We start from the raw sequence: 18,240 nt of genomic DNA on the forward strand, positions 1-18,240 counted from the left end.
CTGTACTGTGGACAACCTTGTCAACTACCTTACTGGAGAACAGGAAGTAAAATGTAAATTACTCCTAAACATAAAATAATTATACTGTAAGTATACAGGTCAGAAATGGAATGGATGTTTCTATTAATGGACCGATCAACTAGTTCTACAAAGAAGCTTTGCAATTTTTTGGCTTCACAGGAAAGTGTTACTTTTTCAGTCTCTCAGCCTATTATACTATAAATCTCCTTTCACATAATATACTTTTAATGCTCATTTTACATTATCAAAAAGTAGATCCACAGATTCTAAATGTTCAATAATGTTCTATTCACCTTACCCTTTAATTTCACTAAAGCTTCACTGTTTTCTTACTGTAAAGCAGAATACATTTTTTTGAAGCTGAGATAGTCATCACTGATGGTACTATATTGTGCTTGAGACTACCAAATACTTAAGTCAAAGGAAAAAATAACAAACCAAATACATTTATATATTCCCATCCTTATTTTTTTAAAAGATAATTCTTCAACCTAAAATATTTTAAAATATACAACCACCAGATTTTCCTTCCTGATCTATTTAAAGGTCAAAGATATAAATCTTCAGCCTCAAAATAATTTCAAACAAGACCACTTAAGAGTTTTCAAAATTTTCCAAATGTCTTCTATGTTTGACTTATTCAAGTCTGAATGAGTGTACCTTACACTAATTACACAGAAAAATGTTTTATTTTTCAAAATAAAAGTCAAAGCATAGATAAAATCTCATTTTCATTTTACATTATAGAATAATTATTTAGTGGAGCACTGCATCATCAAACTTGAACAGCATCACTCAAAAGGAAATTAGGATATTAAAAAAATTGAGATAAATGGGATGAAATAGGCAAAAAATTCAGGTTGCATATAAAAGGAAACTTCAGGAAAGCTGCCCCAACCTGTTAGGGGAATTTGTAGGGTCCCTGGAGATTCCGAAAAGTTCAATAATTATCTGTGTTATACAGTTTAGCTACCTGCCTGCCCAATGAAGGGGCATTACCACAATTTGTTTTCCCAGGTCCTTTGCATGCTACAAAAATTGCAAATAGTTCCTGGAAACCAGTAAACAATACTCTTATCAGAATGATAGCTTTGATTCAAGGACTAGCTTCTCTGTTTGCAACCTTTATTTACTGTACAAGGTCTGACTAATAAAAGCACTAAATTTCCCATTATATTCACTTGGCAAAACTTCGATTGAAAGTGAATGCACCCATGGAATTTACAGTTTATTTGGGTTCATTCACCTCTGTTGCAGATTAAGGCTGCTCTGTAATCTTCACAGCAGACCTCACCTTTATAGTGCAGCAATTCGAATTTATGGAAAATGTTGAGGCCGTATACACACTGCAATTTGAAACCTTTAATTTAATATCCATATAGTTGTTTAGTTTTACACACAAGCAAGATGACACTATAAGGTAAATAAGGAAGAGCTATTTTTTACAAGTCCTCAGGTCATCCTGCAGGTGGTGGTAAGAGGGGAGAGGCAAAGGAAGTAGAGTGTCAGTAAAGCAGAAAATTTCTTGCATTGCCAATATAGATTTCTTCCATCAATACAGTGACTACTGATCAGCTTAAAATGAAAATGAACCATTACTAATTGTCTTCAACTTCTTTGCCAGAGAACATAGGAAAGAAAAAACAATGAAAGTTTTCAGGCACATAATGTTTTTATTAATTCCCTACATTAGAATTAAATTTATAGCTTTACTGAGAGGTTTTTTATAACATTATTTTATCTCTCTGATCTCTTTCCAATTAAGACACAAGTGACCTCTAGCTCCATAAAATGGAGAAAAGGATTGAAATTATTGTGACTTAGAGGATGCCTGAGGTGCTGAAGGGAAAGAGGGGAAGGAGGGAGAGAGGAAGGGAGTGAGGGGAGGGGGAGAGGAAATATGAATAGAAAAGATAAAATTCTGACAGGGACTATTGTTAGATGCCTGAAACAAGTTGTAGAATATCAACTTATGAGTATTTTTCAAAATAGGGTGAACCCAGTCCAGGCAGTTAGGTTTAGAGCTGCCTGAAGACTAGGGGTGTGGTGGCATTAAGTAGATGACTCTTCTATGCCTGTTTTACCCTAAAATCGAATGAACTTGCAATCTCTGCTGGAATTTCCCGAAACTGTGTAATAGTGTTTAAAGAGTCTCATAAAATGGCAATTTTGAACTCACGTGTAAATTCACTGTAACTTTCCATTTGCTGCCAATGTAGAGTGTTAAAACAGTGATGTTAGTTACTGTGATTCTGAATAAGTAAGTGCCTTTGCCAACGCAGAAAAACTCCAAGTAGAAAGCATTTTAAGAGTCCTATTTGGATAGTACACAAGATAGTTTCGTGTGGGAGTGCATGATTCCTGCTGTCTCATGATGCATTTTAATTCACTGGAAGTCAAACCTGTGCTAGACTCATTCCTGCTCCAATATTCTTAGAAATAGCATTTTTTAACTTGAAATATGCTGACACCAACTCTATTTTAATGACAGAAAACACTCTATAGAAAGTATCAAAAATATTAAAAATTGAATTTAAGATACATAAATTGAAAAAAATCACCTTTTGTGCACTTGATTTACACATCCACAGTATAATCTTAATTGTATAATCATAATACAACCTTACTATTGCTTTTAAGAAGTTATTTATACCAAAAAAATGCCTCTCAATAAAATTCAAAGTAAAACAGCACTTTTATTAAACTATTATCATCTTAAAATTCCATTGCTTCACTAGGTAGAAAGATTGCGGTTGAGTTCAAGGCCAGCCTGGGTAACTTTGTCTCAAAAGAAAAAAAGAAAGAAAAAAAAAAGGAAATGGAAAATTTCTGGAAGCATAATTTGTTTCTTGAGAGCCTCTAGACCCATGACTAGATAAGAACTGAAGGAAAATAGAGATCTCAATACAAGATTGTCACTACAAAAGCTGGCACAGAGTTCAGAATGACAGGTATGGGGTGCCCATCCCCCTATCCTTCACAGGTGCTAGCTGATTTAAATGGATCACTTAACTATAAATATGAAATTCTTACTCACGGTCACACATGGGCTTTAAAAACAATACTGCTGCATGTCTGTGTCTTTTGTTTAGTATGTAACATTTAATTTAATTTTCCTAGAGGCTCCCCAGGTTAATAATGTGTTCTAATTTACAACTGGGGCTGAGAAATAATACCATTATCTACCTCTGTCTCTGTGCATGTGCAAGTGTGCGTGTGTGTGTGTGTGCGTGTGTGTGTGTGTGTGTGTGTGTGTGTGAGAGAGAGAGAGAGAGAGAGAGAGAGAGAGGAGGTGTCTGGATGTCTCTCTCTCTCTCTCTCTCTCTCTCTCTCTCTCTGAGTGTTGTCTACTAACATTCTAAAAGTTTTTATGATATTATTAATAGTTCTACATTTCCTTTCAGCGTTTAAACTAATTAAAAACAACTTTCTTCTCATTGGATAAGAATTCTTAGCAAAAATTTAAAACTTCACAACTAGACAGGGTCGTAAAACACTGCAAGCCTAGCATTCTGGGAGGCTGAGGCAAAGATCAACTGTAAGTTTGAGCCCAGCCTGAGAAAATGAGCAAGACCTTGCCCCAGATTTAAACAAACAAACAAATAATCAAGTAAACAAACAAACAAACAGGACTAGGTGTGTAGCTCAGTGTGAAAGCCCCAGGTTCAATCTCCAGTACCTCAAAAAAACAAACAAGCAACTGCTCACAGTCCAACCAATCCTGTTTTCTTTTGTGAAACACTAATATTTTGGGACTTCGTAATCTGTTCCCAAAAAGAAACGTCAAAAACTCAAAATGAAAGAATGTTTTATTAAAATTCACGTGCCAATTAAAATGCTCTCGAAGGCACCAGGGTTGGGATAGGGGTAAGCCCTGAAGGGAAGAGAAGAAACCATTTCCAGTGTGTTAAACCTCTTGGTTAAAAATCACTACAATGTATCCTTGTGGTTACCTTGCTGGGATTTCCAAGCCCATCCCATTATAACAAGCTAAAATGAGTAATCTTAATGTGCAATTTACAGCATAATTCTAAAATCATCCTTAAAATCATGCTTTTCAGGTTTTACTTTTACTGCAAACTGAAACTTAAAAGTGATTAAGCTTTGTTTTCAGCCTTTGCCAGAAGAAGTGAAGCAAGACCAAGACAGGACATTTTGGGTTGCTTTGCCTTTAAAACTTGATTGTGGTCATATTAACTGGAATTCTTAAATACTCCACCAAAGACAAATATACAGAGTTCATTCAGACACAAAGATCATCTCTAATTAGGCATTACCTCATGGCAGTGTATTTATTTGAATAAAAACAGCTACAGGAAATAGATATTAAGTTCCACATAAACACCTAAATCAGCAAGCACAATACAGTGTCTAGGAAAAAACATTAACCATAAGAACTTGCCTAAGAAGAACAACATGTTTGAAAGCTTAGAAGTTGGACTTTACACTGTATGAGTGAGATCCACGCAGCCATTTAATAGCACTAAGTCAATCCATACTAAGTATCACCAACCTGATTTCTCTCTCCAACTTTGTCCTCAACCTAAGGATCTCAGATTATGGAAAGATGGCTCTAAAAAATGAAATGCAATTGACTCAAAGGTTCTGACAGGAAGATTTTTTTTTAATGACTCGGGTGTTTTTCCATTTATAAAATATGATTAGAGACTGCTATGTTTCTACTGAAACTCAGCAACCTTTCTTATTAACAGTATTTTATCTTTTCTTTCTTTCTTTCTTTTTTTTTTTTTGTACCTCGGATCGAACTCACAACCTTGCACTTGCCAGGCAGGTGCCTGTGCCACTAACATATACCCGGCAGCCCCTAACAGTATCTTTTCTAACCCAGAGTCTTGACTATGCACAAAAAATACATAAATCTGCAAGGTCTCAAAGTTGCTTTTCACCTTTGCAACTTGTATCATAGACCACTTTTAATTCCAGACACTTCACAATTTTACAACTCTAAATAGGGTGGCATTTAACTTCTACAGACAGAATCAACTGAGAGGTTGACAATCCAGCTAACCATGCATGTTTGCCCTCAGGAAATGAATAAAAATACATATGCAAACCAAACACAAGAATAAATAAAAGTCCTAGAACCTCTGTACACAACCTGGCCAGAAAGAGGGAGGGAGGGAGGGAAGGAAGGAAGGAAGGAAGGAAGGAAGGAAGGAAGGAAGGAAGGAAGAAAGGAAATATATATATATATATATATATATATATATATATATCTTTAGAGACTGGAGGGAAAGATGGGACCATCTGCATCCTGACATGTAGAAATCTGCTAACAAACAGGCAGCTAAATCCCAAAAAGAAAGCTGCAGGTCTGGAGGAGGAGGGGGCCCGGGTTCCTGAGGCACCTCGGCCGGTGCCCAGCCGCGCCTGGCCATCGGTGTGCGGAGGAGGAGCTGCGCGGATCCGGAGCCGCCTGCGGGGGCCCCTTCCTTTGTCTGGAGGAGGAAGGGTCCCGGGTTCCTGGGGCACCTCGGCCGGTGCCCAGCCGCGCCTGGCCATCGGTGTGCGGAGGAGGAGCTGCGCGGATCCGGAGCCGCCTGCAGAGGCCCCTTCCTTTGTCTGGAGGAGGAGGGGTCCCGGGTTCCTGGGGCACCTCGGCCTGTGCCCAGCCGCGCCTGGCCATCGGTGTGCGGAGGAGGAGCTGCGCGGATCCGGAGCCGCCTGCGGGGGCCCCTTCCTTTGTCTGGAGGAGGAGGGGTCCCGGGTTCCTGGGGCACCTCGGCCTATGCCCAGCCGCGCCTGGCCATCGGTGTGCGGAGGAGGAGCTGCGCGGATCCGGAGCCGCCTGCAGAGGCCCCTTCCTTTGTCTGGAGGAGGAGGGGGCCCGGGTTCCTGAGGCACCTCGGCCTGTGCCCAGCTGCGCCTGGCCATCGGTGTGCGGAGGAGGAGCTGCGCGGATCCGGAGCCGCCTGCGGGGGCCCCTTCCTTTGTCTGGAGGAGGAGGGGTCCCGGGTTTCTGGGGCACCTCGGCCGGTGCCCAGCCGCGCCTGGCCATCAGTGTGCGGAGGAGGAGCTGCGCGGATCCGGAGCGCCTGCAGAGGCCCCTTCCTTTGTCTGGAGGAGGAGGGGTCCTGGGTTCCTGAGGCACCTCGGCCTGTGCCCAGCCGCGCAGAGCCATCTGCGTGCAGAGGAGGAGCTGGGTAGATCCGGAGTGCCCGCAGGAGGCCCTTCCTTTGTCTGGAGGTCTGTGGATATCTCTGCAAGCAGGGAGGGATCACAGGCTCCTGAGGCACTGCGGTCTGTGGTTAGTACCCTAACCCGGCTGCGATCCAAGAGCTGTGGATCTACCAAGGGGCAGGTGGGCGCACAGTGTCCCTGAGGCCCAGCTTGTCTGGAACCGCGGAGTTCTGAACAAGCAGAGAAGGGCCATTGGTTCTGCAGGCCCAATGGCCTGGGGTAGAGTGGTGCCAGAGTCTCAATAGCTGCAAACATAGAAGGGGATTTTCAACAGATCCTGAGGAGGCTTTCAAATAACACTTGAAACACAGAAACATAGGAAAATGACAAAACGAAAGACCAAATTACAAACTCAAACCTCCAGCCCATCTCAGGAAACCCTAGGAGAAGTGTATTTAGAAGAAAATATATCCCATCCTCCTCATATATTAGACACAATAGCTACTGAAGTTGACAAGCAACTCCAGGAAGCTTTAAAGAAATTCAAACTCGAAATAATATCCCAGATAAAAGAAGAAATGATAAAAGAAATGAAAGAGATTCTAAATATATCTAAAGAAAACACAGATAAAAAATTGGAGGAACTAAACAAAAAGATAGAATCCCTAGAAGAGCAATATAAGAAACAAACAGAATACATAATGCAGATGCACAGAGATATACAGGAAATAAAAAACTCCACTGAAAGTTGTAAAAACCGCCTTAATGAAAGTGAAGATAGAATTTCAGACCTTGAAGACAGGATTGCAGCAAGTGAACAGGAAAGGAAAGATCTTTTAAAAATAACAAGGAATCAGGAAACAACAATTCAACAACTGCAAGATGATGCAAAGAAGAATAACATAAGAATGATAGGGATTAATGAAAAAGAAGGAGACAACATAAAGGATATCAAGAGGATATTTAGAGAAGCAATAGCTGAAAACTTCCCAAGCATGAGATCAGAAACTGACATCAGGATCAGTGAAGCATATAGAACTCCAAATAGTCATAACCAAAATAAAACTACACCCAGACATATAATAATCACCATCCCAGAAATCCAACACAAGAATAGATTATTAAAAGCTGTCAGAGAGAAAAGACAGATCACTTATAAAGGAAAACCTATCAGAATCACAGCAGACTTCTCATCACAAACAATAAAGTCAAGAAGAGCATGGAGTGAAGTATTCCAGATCCTAAAGCAAAATGATTTCCAACCGAGACTGATATATCCTGCAAAACTATCATTTAAAATAGATGGTGAAATACGATACTTCCATGACAAAGAACAGCTGAAGAACTTCATGAACACCAAACCAACCCTGCAAAAAATGTTGAAAGACAGTTTAGATACACAAAGGAAAAAACCACTAAGCAAAGCAAATAATTAAACAGAACAGAAAGATAAAGATGCAACAGCAGAGAGATAAGAATCCTACAATTAAACAACATTTAACAGTAATAACCATTAATGTAAATGGTCTCAATGCACCAATCAAAAGAAACAGACTAGCAGAATGGATCAAGAAACAAAATCCAACCATATGCTGTTTACAGGAAACCCATCTAACCCAGAAGGATACTCACAGACTGAAAGTCAAAGGATGGAAAACAATTCTTCATGCAGCAGGAATCCAAAAAAAGGCAGGAGTAGCCATTCTGTTTGCAGACAATGTGAACTTTAAACCAACAATGACCATAAAGGATAAAGAAGGTCACTACATACTCGTAAGGGGAAAACTCCAAGAGGAAGAGATAACTATCTTAAATATATATGCACCAAACTCCAGAGCGCCCAGTTATATAAAACAATTATTAACAGAAATGAAAACTCAAATTATCAGTAACACAATTGTAACGGGAGACCTTAATACGCCATTGACACCAAGGGACAGATCGACCAGACAGAAAATGAGTAAAGAAATAACAGAACTGAATCATACCTGTGAACAAATGGGTTTGATAGACATATACAGAATGTTCCACCCAACAACATCAGAATACACATTCTTCTCAGCAGTACATGGATCATTTTCTAAAATAGACCATATATTAGCTCATAGAACATATTTAAACAAGTGCAAAAGAGCTGAAATCATCCCTTGCATGTTATCGGATCACAGCGCTCTGAAATTAGAAATTAATGATAAAAGATACCGCAAAAATCCCACAAACACATGGAAACTGAATAACACACTCTTGAGTAATCAGTGGGTCACAGAAGAAATTAAAGAAGAAATCAAACAATACCTAAAAGAAAATGAAAATGCAGATACAACTTACCGGAATCTGTGGGATGCAATGAAAGCCGTTCTGAGAGGAAAATTTATTGCACTGAGTTCCCACATCAGGAAAACAGAACGAATACAAATAAATAACTTGATGCTACACCTCAAACAGCTAGAAAAAGAAGAGCAAGTCAAGCCCAAAGCCAAAAGAAGAGAGGAAATTATAAAAATCAGAGCAGAAATCAATGCAATAACGACTAAGAAAACAATCCAAAGGATCAACAAATCAAAGAGTTGGTTCTTTGAAAGAATAAATAAAATCGATAAGCCCTAGCCAACCTTATTAAAAAAAGGGAAGAAAAAGCTCAAATTCATGCAATAAGAAATGAAAAAGGAGAAGTCACTACAGACCCAATAGAAATACAGAAGATCATCAACACCTATTTTGAAAACCTCTACTCTCAAAAGTTTGATAACACAGAAGAAATAGACAGTTTCTTAGAAGCATATGAAGTGCCAAAGCTAGATCAAGAGGATGTAAAACTGTTGAATAACCCAATCTCGGTTACTGAAATTGAAAATGTAATTAAGTCCTTACCCACCAAGAAGAGCCCAGGCCCAGATGGATTCACTGCAGAATTCTACAAGAAATACAAAGAAGACCTAATGCCGACACTCCTCAAACTATTCAATGAAATTGAAAGGGAAGCAATCCTTCCTAAGTCATTCCTGGAAGCAAATATCACTCTAGTACCAAAACCTGAGAAAGATCCAACTAAAAAAGAGAACTATAGACCGATCTCCCTAATGAACACAGATGCAAAAATCCTCAATAAAATATTGGCAAATAGGATCCAGCAAATCATCAAGAAGATTATACACCATGACCAAGTGGGATTCATCCCAGGAATGCAAGGATGGTTCAACATACGCAAATCAATAAATGTAATCCACCATATCAATAAAGCCAAAAATAAGAATCACATGATCATTTCTATAGATGCAGAAAAAGCCTTCGATAAGGTCCAACATTTATTCATGATAAAAACTCTACAGAAAATTGGAATAGATGGTCTTTACCTCAATATAATAAAGGCCATTTATGACAAACCAACAGCCAGCATCATACTAAATGGCCAAAAATTGAAAGCCTTTACTTTAAAATCAGGCACAAGACAAGGATGTCCTTTATCACCACTCCTATTTAATATAGTACTGGAAGTACTAGCCAGAGCAATTAGGCAAGAAAGAGAAATAAAAGGGGTAAAGATAGGAAAAGAAGAAGTTAAGTTGTCATTGTTTGCAGATGACATGATACTCTACATAGAAGACCCCCTAAGCTCCATTGAAAGACTCTTAGATACAATAAATAAATTCAGTAATGTGGCTGGATACAAAATCAATACTCAGAAATCAATAGCATTCCTATACACAAACAACAAAACCACAGAGAGGGAAATAAGGGAAACTGGACTATTCACATTAGCAAGCAAAAAAATGAAATATTTAGGAATTACTCTTACGAAAGAAGTGAAAGACTTATACAGTGAAAACTATATTACACTGAAAAAGGAAATTGAAGATGATCTCAGAAAATGGAAAGACATCCCTTGCTCATGGATAGGAAGAACAAACATTGTGAAGATGGCCATTCTCCCAAAACTTTTATACAGATTCAATGCAATCCCAATAGAAATACCATCAACATACCTTATAGATCTAGAGAAATCACTCCTAAATTTCATCTGGAACCAGAAGAGACCTAGAATCGCAAAAGCAATTCTAAGCAGCAAAGACAAAGCAGGAGGCATCACAATCCCTGACTTGAAATTATACTACAAAGCAACAGTAGTAAAATCAACATGGTATTGGAATCAAAACAGAGCTGAAGATCAATGGAATAGATTAGAAGATACAACCACAACTACAAACACACTCAACCACCTTATCTTCGATAAAGGAGCCAAGCAGGTTCACTGGAAGAACGACAGTCTCTTTAATAAATGGTGCTGGAAAAACTGGCTCTCCATTTGCCGAAAACTAAAGCTAGACCCATGTCTATCACCATGTACTAAATTAAAATCTAAATGGGTCAAAGATCTGAATATTAAAACAGAAACGCTAAATCTATTGGAAGACAAATAGGGTAGAAACCTTGGAGACATAGGAGTAGGTAGAGAATTCATGAATAGGACTCAAACTGCACGGGAAATACTTCCCAGAATCAGTAACTGGGACCACTTCTTATTAAAAAGTTTTTGCATGACAAAAGAAATCTCCAGCATAGTGAAAAGAAAACCCACAAACTGGGAAAAGATTTTAGTGAACTCTCTCTCAGACAAGGGACTCTTGTCTAAAACATATAAAGAATTAAAAAAACTCAGACCTTCAAAATTCAAAGATCCAATCCAAAAATGGGCATCTGAGATGAATATGCAATTCTCAGATGAAGAAATGCAAATGGCAAATAAATACATGAAAAAATGCTCATCATCATTGGTCATTAGAGAAATGCAAATTAAAACCACACTGAGATACCATCTCACTCCTGAAAGAATGGCCAGGATCAAGAAAACCAACAACAACAAATGCTGGAGAGGCTGTGGGGAAAAAGGAACTCTCCTGCACTGTTGGTGGGAGTGTAGACTGGTACAGCCTTTGTGGAGGTCTGTCTGGAGGTTTCTCAAAAAGTTGGGATTGGAAATCCCATTTATTCCAGCTATTCCACTTCTAGGCATATTCCCAGAAGAACTGAAAGCATCATACCACAGGGATATATGTGCACCTATGTTTATAGCAGCACAATTTGTAATCGCCAGATCTTGGAAACAACCCAAGTGTCCATCAACTGAGGAATGGATAAAAAAGTTGTGGTATTTCTATACAATGGAGTATTATTCAGCTATAAAGAAGGATCGCATTGAGATATTTACCAATAAATGGGCGCAGCTTGAGACCATACTCATAAGTGAAATAAATCAATCTCGCATGTATGAATACCGAATAGTTTCCCTAATGTAAGTAATGATTCAAATATATAAAAATATGTGATAATCATGATTCCCCATTATGTGGCCTTGAAGCCTTATAAAATTTTCACTTATTAATTAGAAAGGCTTTACTCTGGGCTTTTTGATATGGAAATATTTGAAGCTATAGTATATGAAGTTTTATCCAAATATTTTAAGGAAAAAGACAGACACTATGGTAACTACTATTCTTTAAAAAAATTATTTAGCTATTTCTTATGTTTATTTTAATTAAGGGAAAAACTTAAAAAATTAGGATATATAGTAGTAACTCTTTTTGATCTCCTATTAACTTGTTTTGAAGTCCTGTAATACTCCCAAGATCTTGTTTTGACTGATTAGACTCTGTTCCATTCTGTGCGATAGCAGCAAGTTTGAAGGTATAGGCAACTAATTTGAAGGCAATAAGATTCACAAAGATGCCCATTCTGGTTTGACTATTGTCTCCTTTGGAAGTCCTGTAATGTTCACAATGCCTAAGTTTTATTGGTCTTGTTCTCCACTGTTTTGTCCGGCTTTATAATATCTAATGAGATGGACAATTCCTTTTAAGGAAACAAGAGACAATGTTGATAACCATTGTTGATGACCTTGTACTCTGTTCTACATCATGTGCTATGTCTATCCTTGGTTTGGACTTACAGCTTTGTTTTGCCATATTTGACTTTATTCTCTCCCCCCCAAGAGAGTAATGAGAACTGAGGAGTAATAAAATCCAAAATGTGTAAATTTTGTTATAAAAAAGAGAGGGAGGGGAAAAAAAGAGCTCTAACGGATATAACAACAAGTGTGTTTAGGGATGTTAAATAGCTGACTATATTAATGTTTTTGGATCATTGAACACAGCTGTTTGCAGTCTCTCCGTTTGAATGTCTACTTTGTATTCTTTGATACTGTGATTTGAGCAACTATTTCCAAGATGATATTATGTAATCTATTAACAGGTGATTTCTTACTGTTATGTTTTCTTTTTTTTTTGTAGTTCTGTATTATGTGTAACCTTACACTGCTTTGTTTTGTTTTGTGTTTTTCTCTTTTTCCTCTTAAATAAAAAAAAAAAAAAAAAAAGCTGCAGATTACCAAACAACTTGTACCAAGCCCTGAGATCCGTGCAAGTTTCCCAGAATTTAGGAAGACACCCAACTGTGGCTTGAGGAGTTTGTTACTTCTATGGGAGGCACTAAAGGAAGCCTGAGACAACTTGCCTATTCCTTAAAAATCTGAAGCTGCACTCTGGTGGCCTGGTTTCACATCTTTTGTTACTCTTCTCCAAAGATCTGAATTTGCCTTATTTCAAAATATCGCATTGCGTAGCATAGTATTCTCTCACTTGGGAAAGTTTTTTCCTAAATTCTACATTAAGCTTCTTAGGAAAATTCAATTGAACTTTTGATTTATAAAGCGAGACAAGCACTTTGAGAGGAAGATATAATCTAGGTATTTCAATGATACAGATTGTCCCCATCCCAGGAGAATAAGTATAATACCAAAAAAATGATGTTTTAAAAATATGCATAAAAATATATATAGGGCCTACATATATGGTTTCTGTAAAATAGTTCTTTAGGGCTGGAAAATTTTCTTTCCTATTTAGAGATCTCATAGGTAAGAAAGTTTTATATCTCACCTGCAAGCAGTAATCTCTAACAATGGCAAGCAAAAGAGTCACTGGGTATCAGGAGAGAAATACCTTTACCAATATTATTACCTAGAAACCCTTATGGTAAATACATTAAATGTAATTTTTATATTTCTCCAGAACTCAGTGATATTCTTTCACAATACAAAACAAATACAACTGGGACACTGAGAGTGCATACGAAAGAAGTGCCAAAAGATCTGGGGAAAAAAACTAAAAAAGGGAGAAATGTTAGCATACCAGAGAGGAAAAGTCTTGTTAAAAAATGGAAAGACAAAAAAAGACACCTCCTTATTGTCAATTATTCAAAATACATAAATGATAGAATTTTTAACAAAGAACCAAAACTGAAAAAATTCCAATAGTGGTCAATGATTATAATAATTCCATGGGTGGTGTTGACAGAATTTCACCAACATCTAACAAGCCATCCTGAAAACAAAGTGACGGGAAAATATTACAATAAAATACTTAGGCACATTCTGGACTAAACAATACGGAACTCATTTGCTATTTATTCCAAACAAGAAGGTTCAAAAAGTCATTTACAATTTAGATTAGGTCTCACAGACAAAGTATCTGAAAAATACAAGCTAGAAAAACATCAACCAGGAAGTCCACCATCGATGTCTTCACCATTACACTTAATGGGCAAACCTTTTATTGAAATTGTACTACCCACAGGAAAAAACAAAAGGCCAACACAACACTATAAAGTGTGATGTTCAAAGACAATAACGCAAAAAGACTTCAGAAAGAGACTAGACACTACGTCCAGATTGTAATTTTACATAATATATTGCATGTTTAAAGATATACCACACACAGAAAAATTATTGAATAAATGCCATAAAATTGTTTTTTTTTCTATTTCCTATTACAAAAATTAATGAAAAAAAGTACAATTCTTGGTCATCTCATATTTAAATAATTGGAATGGTAAATGCTTAAAGACATCGCCTCTGGGTGATGGAAAAACAAAAATAAAAGACAGCCACTTCTTTAGTGAAGCATTTTCAGACTTCAGTTCAAGTATATAATATAGCCTGCTTCTCTGCTCTATGCATTATGTCTTCAAGAAAGTATGTTCTTAAACCGTTTTCCCTACAGGTGAAAGGATTAAGGACCTGAGAAATGTTATTTATACTATGCTTTCTCCAACATTAGAATTGGGAGAAAAAGTTTTAGTTAAGCCTCAACTTCTTTATCATTTTGTTTTGTTTTGTTTTGTTTTTTGAGACAGGGTCTCCTGTTATAGTGCAAGCTAGTCTTGAACTTCGTAGCCCAGGCTGACCTAAAATTCACAGTAATCTTCCTGCCTTAGCCTCCAATTTCTGAGATTACAGCTCTATCTTTAAAATAAGGTCATCTAACCTAAGAGATTACTCACAGTAAGATTAATACAAATATCCAGAGATTGCCATAAATGACTCTATTCACATGAACAAAGGATAACGTCTGCAGATGTTAACTGACTATGGGAATATTAAACCTCTAGCAACTGGGGCAGCACAGAACCAACTGAAGCAATATTCTCAACATCAGCTAGATGTAAATGTTTTATTTAAAGTTGGAAAGTTTCTGGCACTACAGGGGGAAGCACTGACAATTCTCATGCCCCCTCTGAGTGAGACAGGTCCAGTATCAGAGAGCATTTGGTGCTAAAACCCTGTACTTTAGTATACATGAATGGAGATGGAAGTGGACAAATATCATGGCAGATGGCAACTGGGGGGGGGGGTCACTCAAGGAATCCCTAGAGGCTGTTGTCCATATTGCATGCCATTAGTCTTTTAGAACTGTTGACTGATATCCAGGCAATAAAATTAAGAATGAAGTCTTCCTTTATGGCAAGAGTACACAGTCATATGGGACATTTTCTCTAAATCTTCCACCCCTTCACCAAAGTTTTAGATCTGAAGCTGCAGTGCACTATGGATATTAAGTGTTATCATAAATTTCACAGATGATCTATTTCTAAATTATGTTTAAAGAGATTAAAAGAAATTATTGAGACATTTAAAATTATAATGTATAATTTTTACTGTATGGAGGCAGAGAAATATGAATGCATCAAATATATAGCAAACAATACTTTGCATATAAATAAAAATTGTTGGATTGTTAAATTTTAATATGTCCCTAAGTACTGCCAGTTAGCAATGTCAGAGATGAAATGGCAAGAATATCAGAGGGCTACAAAACTGTATTATAATAACAAGTTAAAAATGAGGTTCCTACCAGGGATTTAGCTCAGCAGGTACAGCACCTGCCTGGCAAGCGCGAGGTCATGAGTTCGATCCCAGGTACCAAAAAAATAAAAAAGAGGTTCCTTAGAATGGGGGAAACCTATGCCTGTGGCCCCTCCAACCTGGCTATTCACAATGCATCCTCACATAGCAAAAGCTCAAAAAAAGTCTAGAAGAGACCTTTTTAACCTTGCATAGATCAGCACTTCCCCAAATAATTTCATCATGGGACTCCTTTTCTCCTCAAGAAGATTCAGTGACACCCCACTTACTACAACATGATTTGAGCAATGTGACTCTATTATATTTCTTAGCTTATGAAATATGTCTGAACATACAGGCTACATTCATGTTAGAGTCCACTGGCAGGGAAAACAAATAGCATTCAAGGATATGGACATGAGATAACTGGTCCGACTGTGACAATTTTATCCCCGTTTGCAAAAAACAGATTAAGTAAAATAAAATATTTGTCTATGATCCCAAGTGATGTTTTTGCTTCTAAAGCTTGATTATGAGAGGCAAAAAATCAGAAGATCTTGATTCTAATCAACTTCTACTACCAATTTATCTCTGTTACTTGGGGAAGTCCTGGCATTGCTTTCTCTATATGTAACTTGGAGAAGGCTTCACTAGATGCTTTGATCTAAGAAGATACAGATGAATCGGAGCCAGATCCAGCAAAAAACACTAAAATACAGTTTAAAATACTGCATCATTTGCTACCTATTTCAGCCTAGACTCAAAATAACACAAAGAAAAATCATTCAAGAGTAGGAAAAAAGATTATTCGTTTAAAGGTAAAGGATACAAATACACATGAGATACTGTGCAGGGGATAACACTTCTTTGCAGGCTTCAAATCAAAAAAGGATGGAGAAATAAATGTAACATTACAAAAGGCCACAAAGACTAGGGAAAGGTTCATGTGACAATGCCTTTTTAAAAATATTTAAATAAAAGCCAAAAATGGTGGCACATGCCTACGATCCCAGGTTGAAGCAGGAGCATTGCAAGTTCGAACCCAATCTGAGCCAATTTAGCGACACCCTGTCCGAACATAAAAAATAAGAAAAGGGCTGAGGATGTAACTCAGTGAGAAGGTCCTGAATTTAATACCCAGTATAGCAAAATTAATAAGCAAATAAATAAACAATTATTCTAATACATGCTCACTAAATTAAACTCTTTTAGGATGCTAATTTTGGTGCACTGGAAAGTGCATGGCACTTTCAGGTTTTAAGAGTGTCCATTTAAAGTACCACATGGGCAATTCGTTTAATGGTAGCCTTGATACATGAAAAAAATAAATACATTTCCAAGCATGCCTGTAAGAAAATAGTTTACTCCTCTGATAAAGTAGAATGAAACCCAGATCCTCACACTCCTGGTAGAAATAACTGCAGGTTATAACAGGTTAGGATTAACTGCCATAAAGGCATTTTTGGTTTTGTTGTAGTGTTGCTGAACTAGCGAAATTTAAAAGTAGCCAATCTCTTATAATAATAAACTTTATTTTGCACATAACACTTGTATATAAAGTAAAAAGAAAAAAAAACAGTGACAAAATCAATTAAAAGAATTTTCACTACAGTGGATACAGTCAAAATATGAGTTCCCCAAAATAAACACCATTTGGAATAAAAGCCAAACTGTCTCCAAGCTAAACAATTTTTCACAATTATTTTTAAACAGGACAAAGAGTAGCTTGAGGATGTAGTCAAATATGTGGTTGGCGATAGCAGTAAAGTACTTTTAAAGCACACACGCAGGTATCTAGAACTGTAAGAATTGAAAGTCAAAATTAAATATATCTCATAAGTTTTCACCACTAAACAGGCCTTCAGCTAAATTGTGAAACAAGCACTGTAGCAGGTTTTTCATTAAGAGATTCTTCTTCAGTGGAACACGAGCAGATTAGTCATATCAGTCCTCAAGAATTAATGTTCATAATGGCTCAGTTCTCCTGATTACAATGAATTTCTCTACACTTCATACCATTACAAAGGCATGTATGTATGCTAATGTGGCTAATGTAAGTCCATTCTTAGTCTACATTTTTAACTCAAGTATGATTTTAAAAATCTAAACATTGATAAACAGAAAGTATTTCCAACATTAAAGTAAAAAAAGTGGCAGAAACAAATGGAATTAAGGTAGCCTTCAAAAGCTCAAAGCTAAAAGGGACTTGTACTTCTTAGCATTATATGATGTTCAATTAATGGTGGACTGGCACACCAGTAACTTAAGTTGGTCAAGAAGACTGAAAATAACCAAATAGTCAGTGCCCCTGAGTATTCTAAAACATTCTACTGATGTCCCAGCTTGGTTTACAGTCATTTGGTAGTTTCCACCTTAAGCCAAAGACAGACAGATTCAACTCCCTGTGTGCTCTGTGCAGCTAACCTATAAAAAGCTGAGGAATACAGAGAAATGCGTAAGAGAAGGGAAGAAATGGAAATGTGTCAAACCAAACCCAAACTGCCTGCAATGAGAATGTTCTGCTGGAAAATTGCTTTTGCTTCCTCATCATTCTCCATACAACTCTCAACTCACCTCCAGACAGCTTTTAAAATATACAGAAATAGTGAGCAAGAGGAAAAGACAGGGTCCTCTCCTAATAGTTCTACACTGTTTTTTTTTTTGGAAAGCAATGTATCAGAAGGTTGTTGGATATAGACTTTATGGACTTAGACTCCAATTCAGTCCACTGTGGCTTTGAGCTTTACTATAATTTTTATTCTATTAAGTAACATGGCAACGAATTATCAAAGGATGAAATATTTACAACAAATGAAGGGAAGTTTATGCAGTTTAAAGGTAAAATTCTAGGATAGTTGATTTTTTTTTGAATACAGAAAATAGCAAATTTTGTTGAGGGTATAAAG

General features: G+C 37.1%; 1 protein-coding gene across 8 annotated transcripts in view; it reads right to left on the reverse strand.

Moving 5' to 3' along the window:
* Atp11c (ATPase phospholipid transporting 11C) overlaps positions 1–18,240 on the reverse strand; it is a 179,743-nt gene that overhangs the window by 91,385 nt on the left and 70,118 nt on the right. The gene's annotated exons all lie outside the window — the stretch shown is intronic.

The sequence above is a fragment of the Cavia porcellus genome, unplaced genomic scaffold, assembly GCF_034190915.1.
Source record: "Cavia porcellus strain 051 isolate PalLab524CR breed Dunkin Hartley unplaced genomic scaffold, mCavPor4.1 scaffold_3, whole genome shotgun sequence".
Classification (NCBI taxonomy): domain Eukaryota; kingdom Metazoa; phylum Chordata; class Mammalia; order Rodentia; family Caviidae; genus Cavia; species Cavia porcellus.